This window comes from Triticum aestivum, chromosome 3B (genome assembly GCF_018294505.1).
Source record: "Triticum aestivum cultivar Chinese Spring chromosome 3B, IWGSC CS RefSeq v2.1, whole genome shotgun sequence".
In the NCBI taxonomy this organism is placed as follows: domain Eukaryota; kingdom Viridiplantae; phylum Streptophyta; class Magnoliopsida; order Poales; family Poaceae; genus Triticum; species Triticum aestivum.
Window position 1 is genome coordinate 67,077,682 of NC_057801.1, and position 26,685 is coordinate 67,104,366.

The following is a 26,685-nucleotide window of genomic DNA, read 5'->3' on the forward strand; positions in this document are numbered from 1 at the left end:
TAGATTCATTATTATTCTCAACTAAAGTGGACAAAGGCATATAATTAGTCAGAAGAAACACTTTTATTAGCAAACAATTTCATAAGCTCATCCATCTTTCCACTCAAAACATTAATCTCTTCAATCGCATGAACTTTTTTACTAGTGGATCTTTCGGTGTGCCATTAAGAATAATTAACCATAATATTATCTAGGAGTTTAATAGCTTCTCCTAAAGTGATTTCCATAAAAGTGCCTCCCGTGGCCGAATCTAAAAGATTTCTAGAAGCAAAATTCAATCCGGCATAAAAGTTTTGTATAATCATCCACAAATTCAAACCATGTGTAGGGCAATTGCGTATCATTAATTTAATCCTCTCCCAAGCTTGTGAAACATGCTCATGATCAAGTTGCTTAAAATTCATAATATCGTTCCTAAGGGAGATGATCTTAGCGGGAGTAAAATACTTAGAGATAAAAGCATGTTTGCACTTATTCCATGAATCAATACTATTTTTAGGCAAAGATGAGAACCAAGTTTTAGCACGATCTCTAAGCGAAAATGGAAATAACTTCAATTTAACAATATCATTATCCACATATTTCTTCTTTTACATATCGCAAAAATCAACTAAGTTGTTTAGATGGGTTGGGGGCATCTTCACTAGGAAGGCTAAAAAATTGATCCATAACAAGATTCAACAAAGCAGTATTAATTTCACAAGATTCAGCATCGGTAGTAGGAGCAATCAGAGTGCTAATAAAATCATTGTTGTTGGTATTGGAAAAGTCACACAATTTACTATTATCTTGAGCCATCGTGACAAGCAATCAATCCAACACACAAGAAGCAAGCGAAAAGAGACGAACGTAAGAGGGGCGAAGAAAAGGCAAAGGTTTTCAAAAATCGTTTTAGAAGTGGGGGAGAGGAAAACGAGAGGCGAATGGCAAATAATGTAATGCAAGGGAGAAGAGTTTATGATGGGTACTTGGTATGTCTTGACTTGGCGTAGATCTCCCTGACAACTGCGCCAGAAATCCTTCTTGCTACCTCTTGAGCTTGCTGTGGCACCCCAGCTCAGAGAAACCGGAACGCCCCGTATTCTAGCCCAGAGATCGAGATGAAGTCTTCTGGAATACGACACTGCTTGACATAGAACAAATCAGCTCTTATTACAAAGGATAAATACAAAGGTCTGATGTTACAAAGGATCACATCATCACGGCAACACTACGCCTGTGATACTACACTTGCTCTATACTAGCAGCGGAATAACGACGAAGGTAGTGAACTCCACTCTGCAGGGACTCTGGCTGGGACACATCTAGCTCGCACGAACGGAAACCACGACAAGCAATCAAGCAATCACGTCATCACCTGCAATCTGGAAGGACACGCCAGGTCAGTACATTGAATGTACTTGCAAGCTCACAACAACCAAAACATCAAGACAAGACAATTAACATAGCATTAAACAAGTTAATTAATTAACAACTACCATGATGACATCACCTAATAATCACGATATGAACTACTAGAATACTGATAAGCCATCATCTCAGATCTCAAGTACGACATGAACCATCTCATGCTTGGCTAACCGGCCAAGCAATATACCATCTCGGTCACCTCGTGACCAAAACAAGACGGTGATCACTCCCGGATCACAAACGGAAAATCCAGATGATCACCTCGTGACCACATCACAAACTGAATGATCCTTCTCAAGATCATCCCAACATCATCATCATCATCCTGCCAAACTGTTACAGCTCACAATATCAACATATACATCACCTATAAGTCATTCCTTCATGTGAGTGTTGATCGAACGGTCTGACCTAGTACGAACTTATGCCCATGACCGAGGACGCGGCTATCGATAGATTAAACACACACACTCTGCAGAGGTAGCACACTGTACCCACACCACAGAACCCATGGCCTCGCACTCCCATTCGGGTGGACCAACGGCATTCTGACAAAACCGATCTACTGCCATGACACTCTCCCAGCCACTCCGACCAACACCCCCTTTTGGGTTCAGTCCTGGGTGGCCCCGTGCCTAGCAAAGGCACCAACGGCCACCGTCGTGGCAAAACGAAAACGGTCCCAAACGGGGACAAAAAGGCGCCTAACAATAACTACGGGCACACAAGGTTATGTCTGCTTACCGGGCCAGGGTACCGCACGCCCATAACCTTCCCTCGTTGGAGGCACTGGCGAGAGGCATGACAATAGACCGCATTAGGGCCTTCCCATAAAAGGCAAATGTGGTTGCACTGGAAAAAGCCTAGTTCGATGGCACCTGACCAACTTAATGACGGAATTTAACCCCAAAAATATAACTATGACAACTGATACTCCAATGTCAACTATCAAACTATAATCCAAGTCATAGCAATATCCAACAAATAATCCAAGCATAATATCATCATCTCAAAATACTCCAAGGGTAGCACAACACTACTATCATGGTGAATCCGAAAACAATACTCCTACTGCTCCAATAACAAGAATACAACTATTCGACTAAGATCCACAAGTAAACACCATCTCCGAAAATAATACTCCAAGCAATAGAACATCAACTAGCATCATGAAAATAATCATACTAACCAGTAATAATCCAAAGGTAGCATGACATCCAAAGTAATACTCCAAAATATAATAACAGATACCATCATGAAACAATCATAAAATATCAACCACTAATACTCCAATGACAACATGGTAATCATCAACTACAAACATGACTCCTAGTAATCCAAACAATAGCATGGAAACAACAAGATGAAAATAATACCCCGAGAAAATGCCATGCACAGAGTCATGTAGCTAAAACAATATTTTAAACAAGTTCAAATAGATTAAACCATGTCACTGCATTACAATGATGCAAATGGAGGGTGTGGCTTGCCTGGGGTGGAAGAAATCACCGGGCGAAAGTGCGAGAAACTCGCGGAACGAATCGCCGGAAATCGTACTCTCTCTCGGAGGGGGCTGAATAAGGGAAAGGGCATAATGGTCATTTTCAGAATCTTAAAACATGGTGAAAATGGTTCCATCAGAACGGGCTCGACGAAATGAAGAAGTGGGCTTTGGAATCACCTAATTTGGAGCTACGGGTAAAAAGATATAGCTGTTTTTCTGCTAGGGACCTATCTGTAATAGAAATTTTTACAGATTGGGCCAAAATAGAAAAGCTGAAAGCGCATTTAGGGAAATACGCTTTCACTTATCCACTCAAACGGTGGTGGGGCCGGGCTCGGGGTCGCTGATGTATGGGTCCCACAGGCTATGGGGCCTGTCACTTATCCACGTGGGCTGGCCGATTCAACGCCTAAGAGGTTGACCAGCGGGGCCCGCGGGGCCCATCAGCCAGCTGCAGGGGGGCCGGCCGTTGTTGTCCTCCTCGCTGCTCCCCCGTGCAGGACAGAAGAGGTAGGGTAGGGGCCGAGCTACCGGCAACGTGGCGGCTGGCTCAGGCCACCTCCGGCCGAGCGGCAACCACCGGCGGGATCGGGGGACTGCGCCGCACCCATCCCCAGGCAGAGGGAGCGCCGGGGAGGAGTGGAACGACCGCGACGATGGAGGAACAGAGGCGGTTTGGTGGTGGTGGTGGTCGTCGGAGCAGGGCGCTCCGGTGAGGTCTGAGGGGTCAGGGTGGCTCGCGGGGACGAGGGGAGGCTCTGGTGGTGATGGGAGGGAGAGAGGGGCTCCGGTTGGCCGAGATGGAGAGGCGGCCGAGAGGCGACGGCGGCGGCCGAACGTGGAGGTTGCGACCATGGTGCACCCCGGTGAGGGAAAAGGAGGTGGGGTGAGCCGCAGAGGAGAGGGGAATGCGGAGGGCAAGTTGGGGGGATGAGGGAGTGGCTAGAATGGCCGGAACCAAACCGAGTCCGAGGCAGCCATGGCGGACATCGGCGATCTCCGGCAGATTGGGCGACTCCAGAGGCAAATGAGGAACGGGGAGGGGCTTGGGAACTGCGGGAGGGCTCGGGCACTCCTTATATAGCCGAGGGGAAGGCTCTGGAGCATCACTAGTGAGCTCGAGTAGTGCTCTAATGGGGGACAGAGGCTGGCCATGGCACGGGCACTATTCTAGCGGCGCATTTAAGGTGAACCACGACGAGGCAGCAACGCAGGGAGATGCAGTCGATCACGGGGAAGCTCCAGGACACGGTTGGACGTCGAGACAAGGAGGGAGGAGACGAGCACAGGGGCAAGAACCAGCTAGAGCACGCAATGTGTGTGACGCCAGTGTGATCACCACGGGCACTGGTGCAAATGGCGCGTTCTGGCCGGGCCGACCATGTCCAGTAGATAGACTATGGTGCCCTTAGTCAAAATGAGTAAATAAATTGGTCGAGGGGCAAAGAAGAGATTTGCACTTAGCTCCAAAGTAAATCAATAGGAAGGTGTTTGTAACTTGTTCTGGTTAGTCCAGCTTGGTAACGTGGTAAAAGCTTTGTCTGGTGATGATCACACACTAAGGAAATGCTGATCACCAAAAAGCAGGCTAAGAGAAGGAGTTTAGATGAGGGTTGCTGTAGAAAGTGCCATAATGGCCAGAAATGGTGATTTGGATGATTCCCTCACATGGAGTATCAATCTTGGGCCAATATTGGGTAAAGCTTGATTATTTGGACATATGAAGATGCTATAAAAAGCTCATGCCAAATGGACAAGCCAAAATGGTGCTTGCTTCACAAAGATCATTTCTTTCCAAAATCTTGGAATAATTTTGGTGATCAAATGTATCAATGAAATGATGCCAAATTGGGTGGAGAGATGTTTTATGGGTATAATAATGATCTGGTAATTTATCAGGATTTTTGAAGCAATATAAAATACACTTGCTTCACAACCTGAAAATATTGCCAGAATCAAAGATTTGGTCCTATGTTCACATACATGATTGGATGGGGCTGCAAATGGGTGGAGGGGGTTAATATGAGCACATTAAGGAGTTTGCAAAAGTTCAAATCATTTGGGTACTCCTAGCTAGTACTTCCTTCACAAAGCCTTCTATCTGACAGAAACTTTGAAAATTCACTAAGGAAGATTTGCTAGGCAAATAAAGTTGAACTTGTGCATGAGGTCATTATTTGGACATATAAGCATGCCCAAAAAGGTTGGGAGCCACTAGGAAAAATATAAATGACACTTCCTTCACAAAGTTCCATTCAAGGCAGAATAGAAAAAGGAATATTGGGGATTCATTTTTGAACTGGCCAAGGAAATGTTTGGGCATATTTGAGCTATATATGACCCAAAGGAATTATGAGAATTATTTGGGGATTTTTGGATGGACAGAAATATAGGTTGTTTCACAACCTAGGGCAGATAGGGTTATTCCTTTAATAGAAAAAGGAATATTCCCTAGAAAAAGATTTTAGAGTTTGGTCAAGAAGTGAAGTGACATGATCTTGGCAAGGTTTTGAGAATGATGAGCCACTTGGGAGGGGGAATGAGGATGATTTCCCAGGTGGCAAGGCCACATAACCACTCCAAAAAGAAAAACAGAGCAACAACCAAATAAATCAGAAGAAAAAGAAAAGGGCCAAAATCCAGGCTGTTAGAATCCTTACCCCCTTAAAGAAATCTCGTCCTCTAGATTTAGTTGCTCTAGGGACAAGTATGACTTGAGGAAACCGTTTCCAACTCGGGTATCCTTTTTCCTTTATTTAATGTTCCCCCAAGAATTTCAGATGACCAACTTACCTTGCTCGGGGGTGGTCTGCTTCACCTTTCCCAAATTCTGACAGGTTTTTGCTCACATACCAAATCCTTTTACTGACATAAATTTTCTCATATGCGCGGTGATATCCAATGGACCTGAGCATAAATTTCTCCTTTGGTCATGAAAACCTTTTTACTTTTGTCATGGGGTTGCTTCAAATGAATGCAGGCCTTCTGGGTTCAATAAATGTTGAGACTCATGGCCATCTCCTGACGGTATCTGACTGCTCATAGGTGGCACTGATTTATCTTGATTTATTTCTTTGGCTCGAGCATGAGATATGTACCAAAGATTTGACTGCCTTCTGTTGTGAGCAATATAACGGTGTATGGAGTTATAGTTGTGTCATACCTCAAATATTTACATCTTGAAATTGGCCCGACAGGGGGCTGACGGACAATTGCTTTTCCTCATAGACTGACCAGGTACTTGGTTACGTCGGTGAGTATATCGGGTCTGAGCTGATTGTTCGGCTTTTGATTTTTCTCATGTGGTCGATATACCCATCTAGGGTAATAGGCTGTGATATGCTTTCATGCTGCCGCTGAAGTCAGACTACTGAGCTTGCAAAGAATTCTTGGATCCGACATAATAGACTTGGATATTCCACACTAACCATGTCAAGCGGGTCAGCGGGATATGAAAATCCCTTTGCTGTCACTCTCATCCTTTTTACGGTCATGGTTTTCTTTGTCAGGATACCTTACTGAAATAACTTGGTCACACATGTCCTTGATTCTTCGTATGACCATGGATGCGATTAGTGCAATATTTTTGACATTAGTCCTTGTGTATGTTTTCTTACCTGGGTCCGCACACATATGACATATACCCGGGGTTTGTAGCGGTACAGATCTCATTGCTGATGCCAATCATACAAGAAGGTGACAAGATTTCATGATATCACCTTGTCAGTTACGAGAATAATGAACTTGATGACCATTGTCAAGACCGTGGATTCTGTGATGTCATCTCCAAATATTGTCGATCCTTGTAATTCATGATATGTATTTATGCTCATCTTTATTTTCCTTTGCCTGACTCGCGAGGTTGTTGGAACCTTACTTTGCTTAGGTATATCTACTGGATCACTGTTGCATCTCTCATATGGATGAATGATATGACTGGGGATACATGCTCACCATATAGAAGAATCATATGCCACCGGACAATCAATCCTTGCGGTAGGCATATGTTTTGACTGATTTGTGCTTCCGACAAAAATGTTGCGAGTCTGATTCTTGAACTGTACTGCCATACATTTGCAACTCATCATATAATCTCTAAGGATGGTGCAATATTGTGGTAGTGACGTGGACTGGGTGGCTTACGGGAGAAGCCATCCGAGTAGCTTGCTAAGGAAGACTTGTTAACTTCTGCTCAAATATTTTGTCTGGGTATCGTGCAGAAGAAGGCTCTATAGCTTACACACGAAGCTTGCTCTGATTATCGTGCTGGAGAAGCCTGAGTTCCGTACTTGAGAAGCTTCTCCTCGGGTTGCTTGTTGAGAAAAATTCATTTTCGTCTGTCAGAAGCTTTTACTGAGGTATCTTGCTGTGAAAGACGGGGTATCATGGGCCGGAAATTGTTCACATATCATGCTGTGGAAAATTGAGGAGCCTTGTATCGTAAATTTCTCGTGATAGCGTGTGGAAGAATACTGGGTTTCTTATATCCAAAACTTCATACTGTTATGCGGACTAAAATCCATACACACGCCCATAATATTCTGAGGCGGATTATTTGCATGAGAAAAATGGTTTGACTGTCTTCCTTGAGCATATCACATTCTGACTTTATTTCGGATGATAACATAGTTCACAAATCATGCATTGTTGAGCCAAAACTTTGTATATGATCCATACCTCTGTCTGAAAAACACACCGTTGATCTTGCAACTGACTTGTCTTTCTGCTGGCTGGATCATAACTGTTGTGAGGATTTTGTACTGATGTAGACTCGATGCTGATAGCCAATCTAATACACCATTGGTATTCGGAGCAGATGTTAATGACATAATGCAGTTGACTGGGTAGACCATAATGTTTAGCTGAGCTTCTTCCAAATATTTGAAATCCTTATTACTTCTTCAAGTCCGGTGTCAGTGGATGAGCAACTCTTTATAGGGGGAAATAATGTAACACGGGGCCCAAAAGAAAGAAGCAAAAGAAAACTCAACTAAACAAAAGCACACAACAACAAACAATTCATACACAATCCATGTCACATATTACTGCTAGTCACACAATATGCATGCCTACTTAATCACACAAATCTCGTGGAATCTCCGGTTCTACGATCTAGCATGCTATGATGATGTGCACGAGGATGAATAAATGTGTGGAAGAATTGGTGTAGACATCGCTACACAAGTGCTAGCTTAGCTAGGTGGCAACCCTAAACTAGTCGGAAGTGAGGACGTACTCAGTAATCATGTAGTGGGACACGAAGGTCGCAACCACATCATTATCAAGCAGACGAAAAAAAATCCGTACTCGTCCAAGAAATAGGATTGCGGGGAAAACTGAGGCTGCTGACATTGCCCCTTTCTTGATTACTAAGATCATTAAGGGTTGCCAACATGACAAGATAAAGAACGATCCGGGATAGAAGCATGTCCATCACCGAAACGATAGACGGGACTGAAAGAAAGACATCAGCGCGATACCTGAGCACCATTTTTGCAAAACAGTGTCGGGATCACTTGGCATCACTCTGCTGGGATAAAAATGACACCAAACACCGAAGGAAAAAGGAAACTAGAGAAATGCAAAGGTTGAGCTGTAGTGGATCCGAAACCGATGCCAGCTACACTCACCAGATAAAACCGTTATCACAAATACTAAGGCTATATGCATGCTATGCAACAAACAAATGCAACAACCAAATGCAATCATCAAGCCAGATTCTAAAGTACCGATTTCTACCGGTTTCTACCGCTCGCCCTAACTAGGGCGTCCTACAGCCAGACCTGCTCTGATACCAAGCCTATGGCACCCCGGCTCAGAGAAACCGGAACTCCCCGTATTCCAGCCCAGAGATCAAGATGAAGCCCTCTGGAATACAACACTGCTTGACATAGAACAAATCAGCTCTTATTACAAAGGATAAATACAAAGGTCTGATGTTACAAAGGATCACATCAGCACGGTGACACTACACGCCTGTGATACTACACTTGCTCTATGCTAGCAGCGGAACAACTCGTAGCAGCAGAAATCTTCTAGCAGCGGAATAATGACGAAGGTAGTGAACTCCACTCCGCAGGGACTCTGGCTGAGACACGATCTAGCTCGCATGAACGGAAACCATGACAAGCAATTAAGCAATCACGACATCACGTGCAATCTGGCATGACACGCCAGGTCAGTACATTGAATGTACTTGCAAGCTCACAACAACCAAAAACATCAAGGCAAGACAATTAACATAGCATTAAACAAGTTAATTAATTAACAACTACCATGATGACAGCACCTAATAATCATGATATGAACTACTAGAATACTGATAAGCCATCATCTGCAGATCTCAAGTACCACATGAACCATCTAACACTTGGCTAACGGCCAAGCAATATAGCCATCTCGGTCACCTCGTGACCAAAACAAGACGGTGATCACTCCCGATCACAAACGGAAAATCAACATGATCACCTTGTGACCACATCACAAACTGAAATGATCCTTCTCAAGATCATCCCAACATCATCATCATCATCCTGCCAAACTATTACAACTCAACAATATCAACATATACATCACCTATAAGTCATTCTGTCATGTGAGTGTTGATCGAACGGTGTGACCTAGTATGAACTTATGCCCATGACCGAGGAATCGGCTATCGATTAATTTAAACACACACACTCTCTACAGAGGTAGCGCACTGTACCCACCACGGAACCCATGGCTCGCACTCCCATTCCGGTGGACCAACGGCGTTCCGACAAAATCGATCTACTTGCCATGACACTCTCCCAGCCACTCCAACCAACACTCCCTTTTGGGTTCAGTCCTGGGTGCCCCGTAGCCTACCAAAGGCACCAACAACCACCGTCGTGCCAAAACGAAAGTGGTCCCAAACGGGGACAAAAAAGGCACCTAACAATAACTACGAAGCACACAAGGTTATGTCTGCTTACCGGGCCAGGGTAACCGCACGCCCATTAACCTTCCCTCATTGGAGGCACCGGCGAGAGGCACGGCAATAGACCGCATTAGGCCTTCCCATAAAAGGAAAATGTGATTGGCACTGGAAAAAGCCCGGTTCGGTGGCACCTAACTAAACTTAATGACGGAATTTAAGTCAAAAATATAATAGTGACAACTGATACTCCGATGTCAACTATCAAACTATAATCCAAGTCATAGCAATATCCAACAAATAATCCAAGCATAATATCATCATCTCAAAATATTCCAAGGTAGCACAACACTACTATCATGATGAATTTGAAAACAATACTCTTACTGCTCAATAACGAAAATACAACTATTCGACTAAGACTCCAAAGTAAACACCATCCCGAAAATAATACTCCAGCAACAGAACATCAACTAGCATATGAAATAATCATACTAACCCACTAATAATCAAAGGTAGCATGGCATCCAAAGTAATACTCCAAAATATAATAACAGTAACCATCATGAAACAATCATAATATCAACCACTAATACTCCAATGACAACATGATCAATCATCCAACTACAAACATGACTCCTAGTAATCCAACAATAGCATGGCAACAACAAGATCAAAATAATACCCGAGAAAATGCCCATGCACGAGTCATGTAGCTAAAGCAATATTTTAAACAAGTTCAAATAGATTAAACCATGTCACTGCATTACAGTGATGCAAATGGAGGGTGTGGCTTGCCTGGGGTGGAAGAAATCACCGGGAGAAGTGCGAGAAACTCGCGGAACGGATCGCCGGAAATCGTACTCTCTCTCAAAGGGGGCTGAATAAGGGCAAGGGAATAATGGTCATTTTTAGAATCTTCAAAATGGTGAAGATGGTTCCATCAGAACGGGCTCGACAAAATGAAGAAGTGGGCTTTTGGAATAACCTGATTTGGGCTACGGGTAAAGAAAGATATAGCTGTTTTCTGCTAGGGGACCTATCTGTAATAGAAATTTTACCAGACTCAGCCAAACAGAAAAGATGAAAGCGCATTTAGGGAAATACGTTCACTTATCCACTCGAATAGTGCGGGGGGCCGTGCTTGGGGTCCGCTGACCGTGTGGGTCCCAGGGCTGTGGGGCCTGTCAATTATCCCCCATGGCTGGCCGGGTCAATGGCTAAGAGGCTGACCAGCGGGGGCCCGCGGGGGCCCATCAGCCAGCCGGAGGGGAGCAAGCCGTCGTCGTGTTCCTCCTTGCTGCTCCCTCGCGTAGGACAGAAGAGGCAAGGGAGGGGCCGAGCTGCCGGCGACGTGGCGGCCGGCTCAGGCCACCTCCGACCGACGCGCAACAACCGCAGGATCGGGGGAACCATGGCCGCACCCATCCCCAGGCGAGGGAGCACCGGGGGAGGAGCAGAACGACCGGCGGTGATGGAGGAACAGAGGCGGTTCAAGTTTTGGTGGTGGGTCATCGGAGCACAGGGGCGCTCGTGGTGAGGTCTGGAGGGGCTCGGTGCGGCTCCACGGGGATGAGGGGGAGGTCTTCTGGTGGCGACGGGAGGGAGAGAGGGGGCTTCCGGTTGGCCGAGATGGAGAGGCGATCGAGAGGCGACGACGGCTACCGAACATTGAGGCCGTGGCCATGGTGACCCCGGCGAGGGAAAAGGAGGTGGGGCTAGCCGCAGATGAGAGGGGAATGCGGAGGGCAAGTTGGGCGGAAACGAGGGAGTGGCTTAGAACAGCCGGAACCAAGCGAATCTGAGGCGGCCATGGCGGACAGCGGCGATCTCCGGCGAGATTGGGCAACTCCAGAGGCAATGAGGAACGGGGAGGGCTTGGGAGCTGCGGGAGGGCTCGGACACTCCTTGTATAGCAAGGGGAAGGCTCTAGAGCATGTCTAGAGAGCTCGAGCAGTGCTCTAATGGGGGACAAAGGCTGGGCATGGCACGAGCACTGTTCTAGCGGCGCATTTAAGGCGAACCATGACGAGGCAACAACGCAGGGAGATGTAGTCGATCACAGGGGAAAGCTCGAGGACACGATTGGACGTCGAGATGAGGAGGGGAGGAGACGAGCACAGGGCAAGAACCAGCCGAGCATGCAATGTGCGTGACGCCAGCGTGATCACCACAGGCACTGGTGCAAATGCCGCGTTCTGGCCGGGCCGACATGGTCCAGTAGATAGACTGTCGTGCCCTTAGTCAAAATGAGTAATAAATCGGTCGAGGGGCAAAGAAGAGATTTGCACTTAGCTCCAAAGTAAATCAACAGGAAGGTGTTTGTAACTGTTATGGTTACTCCAACTTGGTAATGTGGTAAAAGCTTTGTCTGGTGATGATCACACACTAAGGAATGCTGATCACCAAAATCAGTCTAAGAGAAGGAGTTTAGATGAGGGTAGCTGTAGAAGTGCCATAATGGCTAGAAATGGTGATTTGGATGATGCACTCACATGGAGTATCAATCTTGGGCAATATGGGTAAAGCTTGGTTATTTGGACATATGAAGATGCTGTAAAAAGCTCATGCCAAATGGACAAGCCAAATGGTACTTGCTTCACAGACATCATTTCTGTCCAGAATCTTGGAATAATTTTGGTGATCAAATGGATCAATGAAATTATGCCAAATTGGGTGGAGAGATTTTTATGGGTATAATAATGATCTGGTAATTTATCAGGATTTTTGAAGCAATATAAAATACACTTGCTTCACAGCCTGAAAATATTGCCAGAATCAAAGATTTGGTCCTGTGTTCACATAGATGATTGGATGGGGCTGCAAATGGGTGGAGGGGGTTAATATGAGCACATTAAAAAGTGTGCAAAAGTTCAACTCATTTGGGTTCTCTAGCTAGTACTTCCTTCACAAAGCCTTCTGTCTGACAAAAAACTTTGAAAATTCACTGAGGCAATTATTGGACATCTAAGCATGCCCAAAAATATTGGGTTGGGAGCCACTAGGAAAATTTAAATGACACTTCCTCACAAAGTGCCATTCAGGGCAGAATAGAAAAAGGAATATTGGGGAATTATTTTTGAAGTGGCCAAGGAAATGTTTGCACATATTTGAGCTATATATGACCCGAAGGAATTACGAGAATTATTGGGGATTTTTGGATGGACAGTAATATAGGTTGCTTCACAACCTAGGGCAGATATGGTTATTCCTTTAATAAAAAAAGGAATATTCCCTAGAAAATGATTTTTAGGGTTTTGGTCAAGAATTCAGAGAAGAACCAAATAATATGCATAGATAATCTTGTTCATAAATCCACATTTCATCGGATCTCGGCAAACACACCGCAAAAGAGTATTACATCGAATAGATCTCCAAGAACATCGAGGAGAACTTTGTATGAAATCAAAGAGAGAGAAGAACCATCTGGCTAATAATTATGGACCGAAGGTCTGTGGTAAACTATCACGCTTCATCGGAGAGGCAATGGTGTTGATGTAGAAGCCTCCGTAATCGATTCCCCCTCGGCAGATCGCCGGAAAAGGCCCCAAGATGGGATCTCATGGGTACAGAAGGTTGTGGTGGTGGAAAAGTGGTTTTGTGGGCTCCCCCTGATGCTTTAGGGTATAAGAGTATATATAGGCAAAAGAACTAGGTTGGTGGAGCTACGAGGGGCCACAAGGGTGGGGGTGCGCTACCCCCTGGGCGCGCCTCCTACCTCGTGGACGCCTTGTTGCATCTCTGAATTCAACTCCAAGTATTCTAATTTCCTTTCGGTCCAAGAAAGATCACCGGAAGGTTTTCATTCTGTTTGGTATTCCTTTTCTGCAAAACTCTAGAATAGGCAAAAACAACAGAAACTGGCACTAGGCCTCCGGTTTAATAGGTTAGTCCCAAGAATAATGTAAAAGAGCATATTAAAGCCCATTAAACATCCAAAACAGATAATATAATAGCATGGAACAATCAAAAATTATAGATACATTGGAGCGTATCAAGCATCCCAAGCTTAATTCCTGCTCGTCCTTGAGTAGGTAAATGATAAAACAGAATTTTTGATGTGGAATGCTACCTAACATATTTATCAATGTAATTTTCTTTATTGTGGCATGAATGTTCAGATCTGAAAGATTCAAGAAAAAGTTTAATATTGACATAAAAACAATAATACTTCAAGCATACTAACAAAGCAATCATGTCTTCTCAAAATAACATGGCAAAGAAAGCTATCCTACAAAATCATATAGTCTGGTTATGCTCTATCTTCATCAACAAAGTATTTAATCATGCACAACCCCGATGACAAGCCAAGCAATTGTTTCATACTTTTGATGTTCTCAAACTTTTTCAATCTTCACGCAATATATGAGCGTGAGCCATGGACATAGCACTATAGGTGGAATAGAATGGTGGTTGTGGAGAAGACAAAGAGGAGAATATAGTCCACATCAACTAGGCGTATCAAGGGGCTATGAGATGCCCATCAATAGATATCAATGTGAGCGAGTAGGGATTGCCATGCAACGGATGCACTAGAGCTATAAGTGTATGAAAGCTCAAAAAGAAACTAAGTGGGTGTGCATCCAACTGCTTGCTCACGAAGACCTAGGGCATTTTGAGGAAGCCCATCATGGAATATACAAGCCAAGTTCTATAATGAAAAATTCCCACTAGTATATGAAAGTGACAACATAGGAGACTCTCTATCATGAAGATCATGGTGCTACTTTGAAGAACAAGTGTGGAAAAAGGATAGTAGCATTGCCCCTTCTTTCTTTTTTCTCTTCTTTTTATTTTTTTATTTGGGCCTTCTCTTTTTTTTATGGCCTCTTTTTTTTCGTTCAGAGTCTCATCCCGACTTGTGGGGTAATCATAGTCTCCATCATCCTTTCCTCACTGGGACAATGCTCTAATAATGAAGATCACACACTTTTATTTACTTACAACTCAAGAATTACAACTCGATACTTAAGAACAAAATATGACTCTATGTGAATGCCTCCGGTGGTGTACCGGGATGTGCAATGATTTAAGAGTGACATGTATGAAAAAATTATGAATGGTGGCTTTGCCACAAATACGATGTAACTACATGATCATGCAAGGCAATATGACAATGATGGAGTGTGTCATAATAACGGAACGGCGGAAAGTTGCATGGCAATATATCTCGGATGGCTATGGAAATGCCATAATAGGTAGTATGGTGGCTATTTTGAGGAAGGTATATGGTGGGTGTATGGTACCGGGATAAGTTGTGCGGTACTAGAGAGGCTAGCAATGGTGGAAGGGTGAGAGTTCGTATAATCCATGACCTCAACATTAGTCATAAAGAACTCACATACTTATTGCAAAAATTTATTAGTTATCAAACAAAGTATACGCGCATGCTCCTAGGGGGATAGATTGGTAGGAAAATACCATCGCTCGTCCCCGACCGCCAGTTATAAGGATGAAATCAATAAATAAATCATGCTCCAACTTCATCACATAACGGTTCACCATACGTGCATGCTACGGGAATCACAAACTTTGACACAAGTATCTCTCAAATTCACAACTACTCTAATATCACCATCTTCATATCTCAAAACAATCATAAAGAATCAAACTTCTCATAGTATTCAATGCACTTTATATGAAGTTTTTTACTATACCCATTTTGGATGCCCATCATATTAGGACTAATTTTATATCCAAACAAATTACCATGCTGTTCTAAAAGACTCTCAAAATAATATAAGTGAAGCACGAGAGATCAAAATTCCTATAAAATAAAACCACCATCGTGCTCTAAAAAGATAAAAGTGAAGCACTAGAGCAATATTGTCTAGCTCAAAAGATATAAGTGAAGCACATAGAGTATTCTAATAATTCTGATTCATGCGTGTCTCTCCCAAAAGGTGTGTACAGCAAGGATGATTGTGTTAACTAAAAATCCAAGACTCAAATCATACAAGACGCTCCAAGCAAAACACATATCATGTGGTGAATAAAAATATAGCCTCAAGTAAAGTTACGGATAGACAAGACGAAAGAGGGGATTCCTTCCGGGGCATTCCCAATCTTAGGCTTTTGGTTGTCCTTGAATTTTACCTTGGAGTGCCTTGTGCATCCCCAAGCTTCGGCTCTTGCCACTTCTTATTCCAAAATCCGTCAAATCTTTACCCAAAACTTGAAACTTCACACAAAAAAACTTCAACAAAAATCTCATAAGCTTCGTTAGTATAAGAAAATAACCACCACTTTAAGGTACTGTAATGAACTCATTCTTTATTTATATTGGTGTTAAACCTACTGTAATCCAATTCTCAATGGTTCACACCCTAGATACTACTCATAGATTCATCAAAATAAGCAAACAACACACAAAAAGAGAATGTGTCAAAAATAGAGCAGTCTGTAGAAATCTGTAACTTTAAATACTTCTGTAACTCCAAAAATTATGAAATAAATTGGTGGACGTGAGGAATTTGTCTATTAATCTTCTGTAAAAGAATCAACCTAAAATCAATCTTCTGGAAATAAATGACAGCTATTTTCGTGAGCACAAAAGTTTCTGTTTTTTACAGCAAGATCGCAAAGACTTCACCCAAGTCTTCCCAAAGGTTCTACTTGGACAAACACTAATTAAAAAATAAACCAATCTAAACAGAAGCTAGATGAACTATTATTACTAAACAGGAGCAAAAAAGCAAAAAAAAAAATCAAATTGGGTTGCCTCCCAACAAGCGCTATCGTTTAACGCCCTAGCTAGGCATAAAAACAGAATAAATCTAGGTATTGCATCTTTGGTAGGCAACCCATAAGTGGCTCTCATAACAGATTCATAAGGCAATTTAATTTTCTTCCTAGGAAAGTGTTCCATTCCCTTCCTTAACGGAAATTGGAATCTGATATTTCCTTCTTTCATATCAGTATTTACCAATCGTTCTAAGGAAAGGTTCTACCAAGAATATAGGGCATGTACGTAGGGTTGCAATCTATATCAAGAACAATGAAATCTAAGGGCACATAATTCCTATTTGCAACAATAAGAACATCATTAATCCTTCCATAGGTTTCTTCATGGTGGAATCTGCAAGATGCAAATTTAAAGAACAATCATCAAATTCACGGGAAACCTAGCACATCACACAAAGTTTTTGGAATCGTGGAAACACTAGCACCCAAATCACACAAAGCATAACATTCATAATCTTTAATCTTAATTTAATAGTAGGTTCCCACTCATCATGAAGTTTTCTAGGGATGAAACTTCTAGTTCAAGCTTTTCTTCATAAGATTGCATCAAAGCATCAACGATATGTTTAGTAAAAGCTTTATTTTGATTATAAGCATGAGGAGAATTTAATACGGATTGCAACAAGGAAATACAATCTATTAAAGAACAATTATCATAATTAAATCCCTTGAAATCCAAAATAGTGGGTTCATTGCTATTTAAAGTTTTGACCTCTTCAATCCACTTTATCATTTTTGCATCTAGATCTAAAACTCCGAATCATTGGGATGCCTTTTAACTAAAGTTGACTCATCTCCAGTCCCATCTTTATCAATATTCATATTAGAAAAAAAGATTTAATAGGAGTCACAACAATCACTTTTAGATCTTCATCTTTATTATCATGAAAACTAGAAGAACACACTTCACAAACCAATCTTTTTAGCACGTATCCTAGCGGTTCTTTCTTTGCACTCATCAATGGAAATTCTGATGGCTTGGAGAGACTCATTGATATAATGCTTAGGTGGGATAGATCTAAGTTTCAAAGAATCAACATCAAGAGAAATTCTATCCATGTTCCTAGCCAACTCATCAATCTTAAGCAATTTTTTCTTCAATCAAAGCATTGAAATTCTTTTGCGAACTCATAAATTCTTTAACATTATTCTCAAAATCACGAGGGCATCTTATTAAAATTTCCATAAGAGTTGTTGTAGGAATTACCATGATTATTAGAGGAATTACTAGGAAACAGCCTAGGATTAAAATTGCCTCTATTCGTGTTGTTACCAAAATTGTTCCTACCAACAAAATTCACATCCATAGATTCATTATTATTCTCAACTAAAGTGGAACAAAGGCATGTAATTAGTCAGAAGAACACTTTTATTAGCAAACAATTTCATAAGTCATCCATCTTTCCACTCAAAACATTAATTCTTCAATTGCATGAACTTTTTTACTAGTGGATCTTTCGGTGTGCCATTAAGAATAGTTAACCATAATATTATCTAGGAGTTTAATAGCTTCTCCTAAAGTGATTTCCATAAAAGTGCCTCTCGTGGCCGAATCTAAAAGATTTCTAGAAGCAAAATTCAATCCGGCATAAAAGTTTTGTATAATCATCCACAAATTCAAACCATGTGTAGGGCAATTGCGTATCATTAATTTAATCCTCTCCCAAGCTTGTGAAACATGCTCATGATCAAGTTGCTTAAAATTCATAATATCGTTCCTAAGGGAGATGATCTTAGCGGGAGTAAAATACTTAGAGATAAAAGCATCTTTGCACTTATTCCATGAATCAATACTATTTTTAGTTAAAGATGAGAACCAAGTTTTAGCACGATCTCTAAGCGAAAATGGAAATAACTTCAATTTAACAATATCATTATCAACATATTTCTTCTTTTGCATATCGCAAAAATCAACTAAGTTGTTTAGATGGGTTGGGGGCATCTTCACTAGGAAGGCTAGAAAATTGATCTTTCATAACAAGATTCAACAAAGCGGTATTAATTTCACAAGATTCAGCATCGGTAGTAGGAGCAATCGGAGTGCTAATAAAATCATTGTTGTTGGTATTGGAAAAGTCACACAATTTACTATTATCTTGAGCCATCGTGACAAGCAATCAATCCAACACACAAGAAGCAAGCGAAAAGAGACGAACGGAAGAGGGGCGAAGAAAAGGCAAAGGTTTTCGAAAATCATTTTAGAAGTGGGGGAGAGGAAAACGAGAGGCGAATGGCAAATAATGTAATGCAAGGGAGAAGAGTTTATGATGGGTACTTGGTATGTCTTGACTTGGCGTAGATCTCCCTGACAACTGCGCCAGAAATCCTTCTTGCTACCTCTTGAGCTTGCTGTGGCACCCCAGCTCAGAGAAACCGGAACGCCCCGTATACTAGCCCAGAGATCGAGATGAAGTCTTCTGGAATACGACACTCCTTGACATAGAACAAATCAGCTCTTATTATAAAGGATAAATACAAAGGTCTGATGTTACAAAGGATCACATCATCACGGCAACACTACGCCTGTGATACTACACTTGCTCTATACTAGCAGCGGAATAACGACGAAGGTAGTGAACTCCACTCCGCAGGGACTCTGGCTGGGACATGATCTAGCTCGCACGAACGGAAACCACGACAAGCAATCAAGCAATCACGTCATCACCTGCAATCTGGAAGGACACGCCAGGTCAGTACATTGAATGTACTTGCAAGCTCACACCAACCAAAACATCAAGACAAGACAATTAACATAGCATTAAACAAGTTAATTAATTAACAACTACCATGATGACATCAGCTAATAATCACGATATGAACTACTAGAATACTGATAAGCCATCATCTCAGATCTCAAGTACGACATGAACCATCTCACGCTTGGCTAACCGGCCAGGCAATATACCATCTCGGTCACCTCGTGACCAAAACAAGACGGTGATCACTCCCGGATCACAAACGGAAAATCCACATGATCACCTCGTGACCACATCACAAACTGAATGATCCTTCTCAAGATCATCCCAACATCATCATCATCATCCTGCCAAACTGTTACAGCTCACAATATCAACATATACATCACCTATAAGTCATTCCGTCATGTGAGTGTTGATCGAACGGTCTAACCTAGTACGAACTTATGCCCATGACCGAGGACGCGGCTATCGATAGATTAAACACACACACACTCTGCAGAGGTAGCACACTGTACCCACACCACAGAACCCATGGCCTCGCACTCCCATTCGGGTGGACCAACGGTGTTCTGACAAAACCGATCTACTGCCATGACACTCTCCCAGCCACTCCGACCAACACCCCCTTTTGGGTTCAGTCCTGGGTGGCCCCGTGCCTAGCAAAGGCACCAATGGCCACCGTCGTGGAAAAACGAAAACGGTCCCAAACGGGGACAAAAAGGCGCCTAACAATAACTACGGGCACACAAGGTTATGTCTGCTTACCGGGCCAAGGTACCGCATGCCCATAACCTTCCCTCGTTGGAGGCACTGGCGAGAGGCACGCCAATAGACCGCATTAGGGCCTTCCCATAAAAGGCAAATGTGGTTGCACTGGAAAAAGCCTAGTTCGATGGCACCTGACCAACTTAATGACGGAATTTAACCCCAAAAATATAACTATGACAACTGATACTCCAATGTCAACTATCAAACTATAATCCAAGTCATAGCAATATCCAACAAATAATCCAAGCATAATATCATCATCTCAAAATACTCCAAGGGTAGCACAACACTACTATCATGGTGAATCCGAAAACAATACTCCTACTGCTCCAATAACAAGAATACAGCTATTCGACTAAGATCCACAAGTAAACACCATCTCCGAAAATAATACTCCAAGCAATAGAACATCAACTAGCATCATGAAAATAATCATACTAACCAGTAATAATCCAAAGGTAGCATGACATCCAAAGTAATACTCCAAAATATAATAACTGATACCATCATGAAACAATCATTAAATATCAACCACTAATACTCCAATGACAACATGGTAATCATCAACTACAAACATGACTCCTAGTAATCCAAACAATAGCATGGAAACAACAAGATCAAAATAATACCCCGAGAAAATGCCATGCACAGAGTCATGTAGCTAAAGCAATATTTTAAAGAAGTTCAAATAGATTAAACCATGTCACTGCATTACAATGATGCAAATGGAGGGTGTGGCTTGCCTGGGGTGGAAGAAATCACCGGGCGAAAGTGCGAGAAACTCACGGAACGAATCGCCAGAAATCGTACTCTCTCTCGGAGGGGGCTGAATAAGGGAAAGGGCATAATGGTCATTTTTAGAATCTGAAAGCATGGTGAAAATGGTTCCATCAGAACGGGCTCGACGAAACGAAGAAGTGGGCTTTGGAATCACCTAATTTGGAGCTACGGGTAAAAAGATATAGCTGTTTTTCTGCTAGGGACCTTTCTGTAATAGAAATTTTTACAGATTGGGCCAAAACAGAAAAGCTGAAAGCGCATTTAGGGAAATACGCTTTCACTTATCCACTCAAACGGTGGTGGGGCCGGGCTTGGGGTCGCTGACGTATGGGTCCCACAGGCTGTGGGGCCCGTCACTTATCCACGTGGGCTGGCCGATTCAACGCCTAAGAGGTTGACCAGCGGGGCCCGCGGGGCCCATCAGCCAGCTGCAGGGGGGCCGACCGTCGTTGTCCTCCTCGCTGCTCCCCCGTGCAGGACAGGAGAGGCAGGGTAGGGGCCGAGCTACCGGCAACGTGGCGGCTGGCTCAGGCCACCTCCGGCCGAGCGGCAACCACCGGCGGGATCGGGGGACTGCGCCGCACCCATCCCCAGGCAGAGGGAGCGCCGGGGAGGAGTGGAACGACCACGACGATGGAGGAACAGAGGCGGTTTGGTGGTGGTGGTGGTCGTCGGAGCAGGGTGCTCCGGTGAGGTCTGAGGGGTCAGGGCGGCTCGCGGGGACGAGGGGGAGGCTCTGGTGGTGATGGGAGGGAGAGAGGGGCTCCGGTTGGCCGAGATGGAGAGGCGGCCGGGAGGCGACGGCGGCGGCCGAACGTGGAGGCTGCGACCATGGTGCACCCCGGTGAGGGAAAAGGAGGTGGGGTGAGCTGCAGAGGAGAGGGGAATGCGGAGGGCAAGTTGGGGGGATGAGGGAGTGGCTAGAATGGCCGGAACCAAACCGAGTCCGAGGCGGCCATGGCGGACATCGGCGATCTCCGGCAGATTGTGCGACTCCAGAGGCAAATGAGGAACGGGGAGGGGCTTGGGAACTGCGGGAGGGCTCGGGCACTCCTTATATAGCCGAGGGGAAGGCTCTGGAGCATCACTAGTGATCTCGAGTAGTGCTCTAATGGGGGACAGAGGCTGGCCATGGCACGGGCACTATTCTAGCGGCACATTTAAGGCGAACCACGACGAGGCAGCAACGGAGGGAGATGCAGTCGATCGCGGGGAAGCTCCAGGACACGGTTGGACGTCGAGACAAGGAGGGAGGAGACGAGCACAGGGGCAAGAACCAGCTAGAGCACGCAATGTGTGTGACGCCAGTGTGATCACCACGGGCACTGGTGCAAATGGCGCGTTCTGGCCGGGCCGACCATGTCCAGTAGATAGACTGTTGTGCCCTTAGTCAAAATGAGTAAATAAATCGGTCGAGGGGCAAAGAAGAGATTTGCACTTAGCTCCAAAGTAAATCAATAGGAAGGTGTTTGTAACTTGTTCTGGTTAGTCCAGCTTGGTAACGTGGTAAAAGCTTTGTCTGGTGATGATCACACACTAAGGAAATGCTGATCACCAAAAAGCAGGCTAAGAGAAGGAGTTTAGATGATGGTTGCTGTAGAAAGTGCCATAATGGCCAGAAATGGTGATTTGGATGATTCCCTCACATGGAGTATCAATCTTGGGCCAATATTGGGTAAAGCTTGATTATTTGGACATATGAAGATGCTATAAAAAGCTCATGCCAAATGGACAAGCCAAAATGGTACTTGCTTCACAAACATCATTTCTTTCCAAAATCTTGGAATAATTTTGGTGATCAAATGTATCAATGAAATGATGCCAAATTGGGTGGAGAGATGTTTTATGGGTATAATAATGATCTGGTAATTTATCAGGATTTTTGAAGCAATATAAAATACACTTGCTTCACAACCTGAAAATATTGCCAGAATCAAAGATTTGGTCCTATGTTCACATACATGATTGGATGGGGCTGCAAATGGGTGGAGGGGGTTAATATGAGCACATTAAGGAGTTTGCAAGAGTTCAAATCATTTGGGTACTCCTAGCTAGTACTTCCTTCACAAAGCCTTCTATCTGACAGAAACTTTGAAAATTCACTAAGGAAGATTTGCTAGGCAAATAAAGTTGAACTTGTGCATGAGGTCATTATTTGGACATATAAGCATGCCCAAAAAGGTTGGGAGCCACTAGGAAAAATATAAATGACACTTCCTTCACAAAGTTCCATTCAAGGCAGAATAGAAAAAGGAATATTGGGGATTCATTTTTGAACTGGCCAAGGAAATGTTTGGGCATATTTGAGCTATATATGACCCAAAGGAATTATGAGAATTATTTGGGGATTTTTGGATGGACAGAAATATAGGTTGTTTCACAACCTAGGGCAGATAGGGTTATTCCTTTAATAGAAAAAGGAATATTCCCTAGAAAAAGATTTTAGAGTTTGGTCAAGAAGTTAAGTGACATGATCTTGGCAAGGTTTTGAGAATGATGAGCCACTTGGGAGGGGGAATGAGCTTGATTTCCCAGGTGGCAAGGCCACAGAACCACTCCAAAAAGAAAAACAAAGCAACAACCAAATAAATCAGAAGAAAAAGAAAAGGGCCAAAATCCAGGATGTTAGAATCCTTACCCCCTTAAAGAAATCTCGTCCTCTAGATTTAGTTTCTCTAGGGACAAGTATGACTTGAGGAAACCGTTTCCAACTCGGGTATCCTTTTTCCTTTATTTAATGTTCCCCCAAGAATTTCAGATGACCAACTTACCTTGCTCGGGGGTGGTCTGCTTCACCTTTCCCAAATTCTGACAGGTTTTTGCTCACATACCAAATCCTTTTACTGACGTAAATTTTCTCATATCCGCAGTGATATCCAATGGACCCGAGCATAAATTTTTCCTTTGGTCATGAAAACCTTTTTACTTTTGTCATGGGGTTGCTTCAAATAAATGCAGGCCTTCTGGGTTCAATAAATGTTGAGACTCATGGCCATCTTCTGACGGTATCTGACTGCTCATAGGTGGCACTGATTTATCTTGATTTATTTCTTTGGCTCGAGCATGAGATATGTACCAAAGATTTGACTGCCTTCTGTTGTGAGCAATATAACGGTGTATGGAGTTATAGTTGTGTCATACCTCAAATATTTACATCTTGAAATTGGCCCGATAGGGGGCTGACAGACAATTGCTTTTCCTCATAGACTGACCAGGTACTTGATTACGTCGGTGAGTATATCGGGTCTGAGCTGATTGTTCGGCTTTTGATTTTTCTCATGTGGTCGATATACCCATCTAGGGTAATAGGCTGTGATATGCTTTCATGCTGCCGCTGAAGTCAGACTGCTGAGCTTGCAAAGAATTCTTGGATCCGACATAATAGACTTGGATATTCCACACTAACCATGTCAAGCGGGTCAGCAGGATATGAAAATCCCTTTGATGTCACTCTCATCCTTTTTACGGTCATGGTTTTCTTTGTCAGGATACCTTACTGAAATAACTTGGTCACACATGTCCTTGATTCTTCGTATGACCATGGATGCGATTAGTGCAATATTTTTGACATTAGTCCTTGTGTATGTTTTCTTACCTGGGTCCGCACACATATGACATATACCCGGGGTTTGTAGCGGTACAGATCTCATTGTTGATGCCAATCATACAAGAAGGTGACAACATTTCATGATATCACCTTGTCAGTTACGAGAATAATGACCATGATGACCATTGTCAAGACCGTGGATTCTGTGATGTCATCTCCAAATATTGTCGATCCTTGTAATTCATGATATGTATTTATGCTCATCTTTATTTTCCTTTGCCTGACTCGCGAGGTTGTGGGAACCTTACTTTGCTTAGGTATATCTACTGGATCACTGTCGCATCTCTCATATGGATGAATGATATGACTGGGGATACATGCTCACCATATAGAAGAATCATGTTGCGAGTCTGATTCTTGAACTGTACTGCCATACATTTGCAACTCATCATATAATCTCTAAGGATGGTGCAATATTGTGGTAGTGACGCGGACTGGGTGGCTTACGGGAGAAGCCATCCGAGTAGCTTGCTAAGGAAGACTTGTTAACTTCTGCTCAAATATTTTGTCTGGGTATCATGCAGAAGAAGGCTCTATAGCTTACACACGAAGCTTGCTCTGATTATCATGATGGAGAAGCCTGAGTTCCGTACTTGAGAAGCTTCTCCTCGGGTTGCTTGTTGAGAAAAATTCATTTTCGTCTGTCAGAAGCTTTTACTGAGGTATCTTGCTGTGAAAGACGGGGTATCATGGGCCAGAAATTGTTCACATATCATGCTGTGGAAAATTGAGGAGCCTTGTATCGTAAATTTCTCGTGATAGCGTGTGGAAGAATACTGGGTTTCTTATATCCAAGACTTCATACTGTTATGCGGACTAAAATCCATACACACGCCCATAATATTCTGAGGCGGATTATTTGCATGAGAAAAATGGTTTGACTGTCTTCCTTGAGCATATCACATTCTGACTTTATTTCGGATGATAACATAGTTCACGAATCATGCATTGTTGAGCCAAAACTTTGTATATGATCCATACCTCTGTCTGAAAACACACCGTTGATCTTGCAACTGACTTGTCTTTCTGCTGGCTGGATCATAACTGTTGTGAGGATTTTGTACGGATGTAGACTCGATGCTGATAGCCAATCTAATACACCATTGGTATTTGGAGCAGATGTTAATGACATAATGCAGTTGACTGGGTAGACCATAATGTTTAGCTGAGCTTCTTCCAAATATTTGAAATCCTTATTACTTCTTCAAGTCCGGTGTCAGTGGATGAGCAACTCTTTATAGGGGGAAATAATGTAACACCGGGGCCCAAAAGAAAGAAGCAAAAGAAAACTCAACTAAACAAAAGCACATAACAACAAACAATTCATACACAATCCATGTCACATATTACTGCTAGTCACACAATATGCATGCCTACTTAAGCACACAAATCTCGTGGAATCTCCGGTTCTACGATCTAGCATGCTGTGATGATGTGCACGAGGATGAATAAATGTGTGGAAGAATTGGTGTAGACATCGCTACACCAAGTGCTAGCTTAGCTAGGTGGCAACCTAAACTAGCTCAGAAGTGAGGACGTACTCAGTAATCATGTAGTGGGACATGAAGGTCGCAACCACATCATTATCAAGCAGACGAAAAAAATCCGTACTCGTCCAAGAAATAAGATTGCGGGGAAAAACTAAGGCTGCTGACATTGCCCTTTCTTGATTACTAAGATCATTAAGGGTTGCCAACACGACAAGATAAAAGAACGATCCGGGATAGAAACATGTACATCACCGAAACGATAGACAGGACTGAAAGAAAGACATCAGCGCGATACCTGAGCACCATTTTTGCAAACAGTGTCGGGATCACTTGGCATCACTCTACTGGGATAGAAATGACACCAAACACCGAAGGAAAAGGAACTAGAGAAATGCAAAGGTTGAGCTGTAGTGGATCCGAACCGATGCCAGCTACACTCACCAGATAAACCGTTATCACAAATACTAAGGCTATATGCATGCTATGCAACAAACAAATGCAACAACAAAATGCAATCATCAAGCCAGATTCTAAAGTACCGATTTCTACCGGTTTCTACCGCTCGCCCTAACTAGGGCGTCCTACAGCCAGACCTGCTCTGATACCAAGCCTATGGCACCCCGGCTCAGAGAAACCGGAACTCCCCGTATTCCAGCCCAGAGATCGAGATGAAGCCCTCTGGAATACGACACTGCTTGACATAGAACAAATCAGCTCTTATTACAAAGGATAAATACAAAGGTCTGATGTTACAAAGGATCACATCAGCACGGTGACACTACACG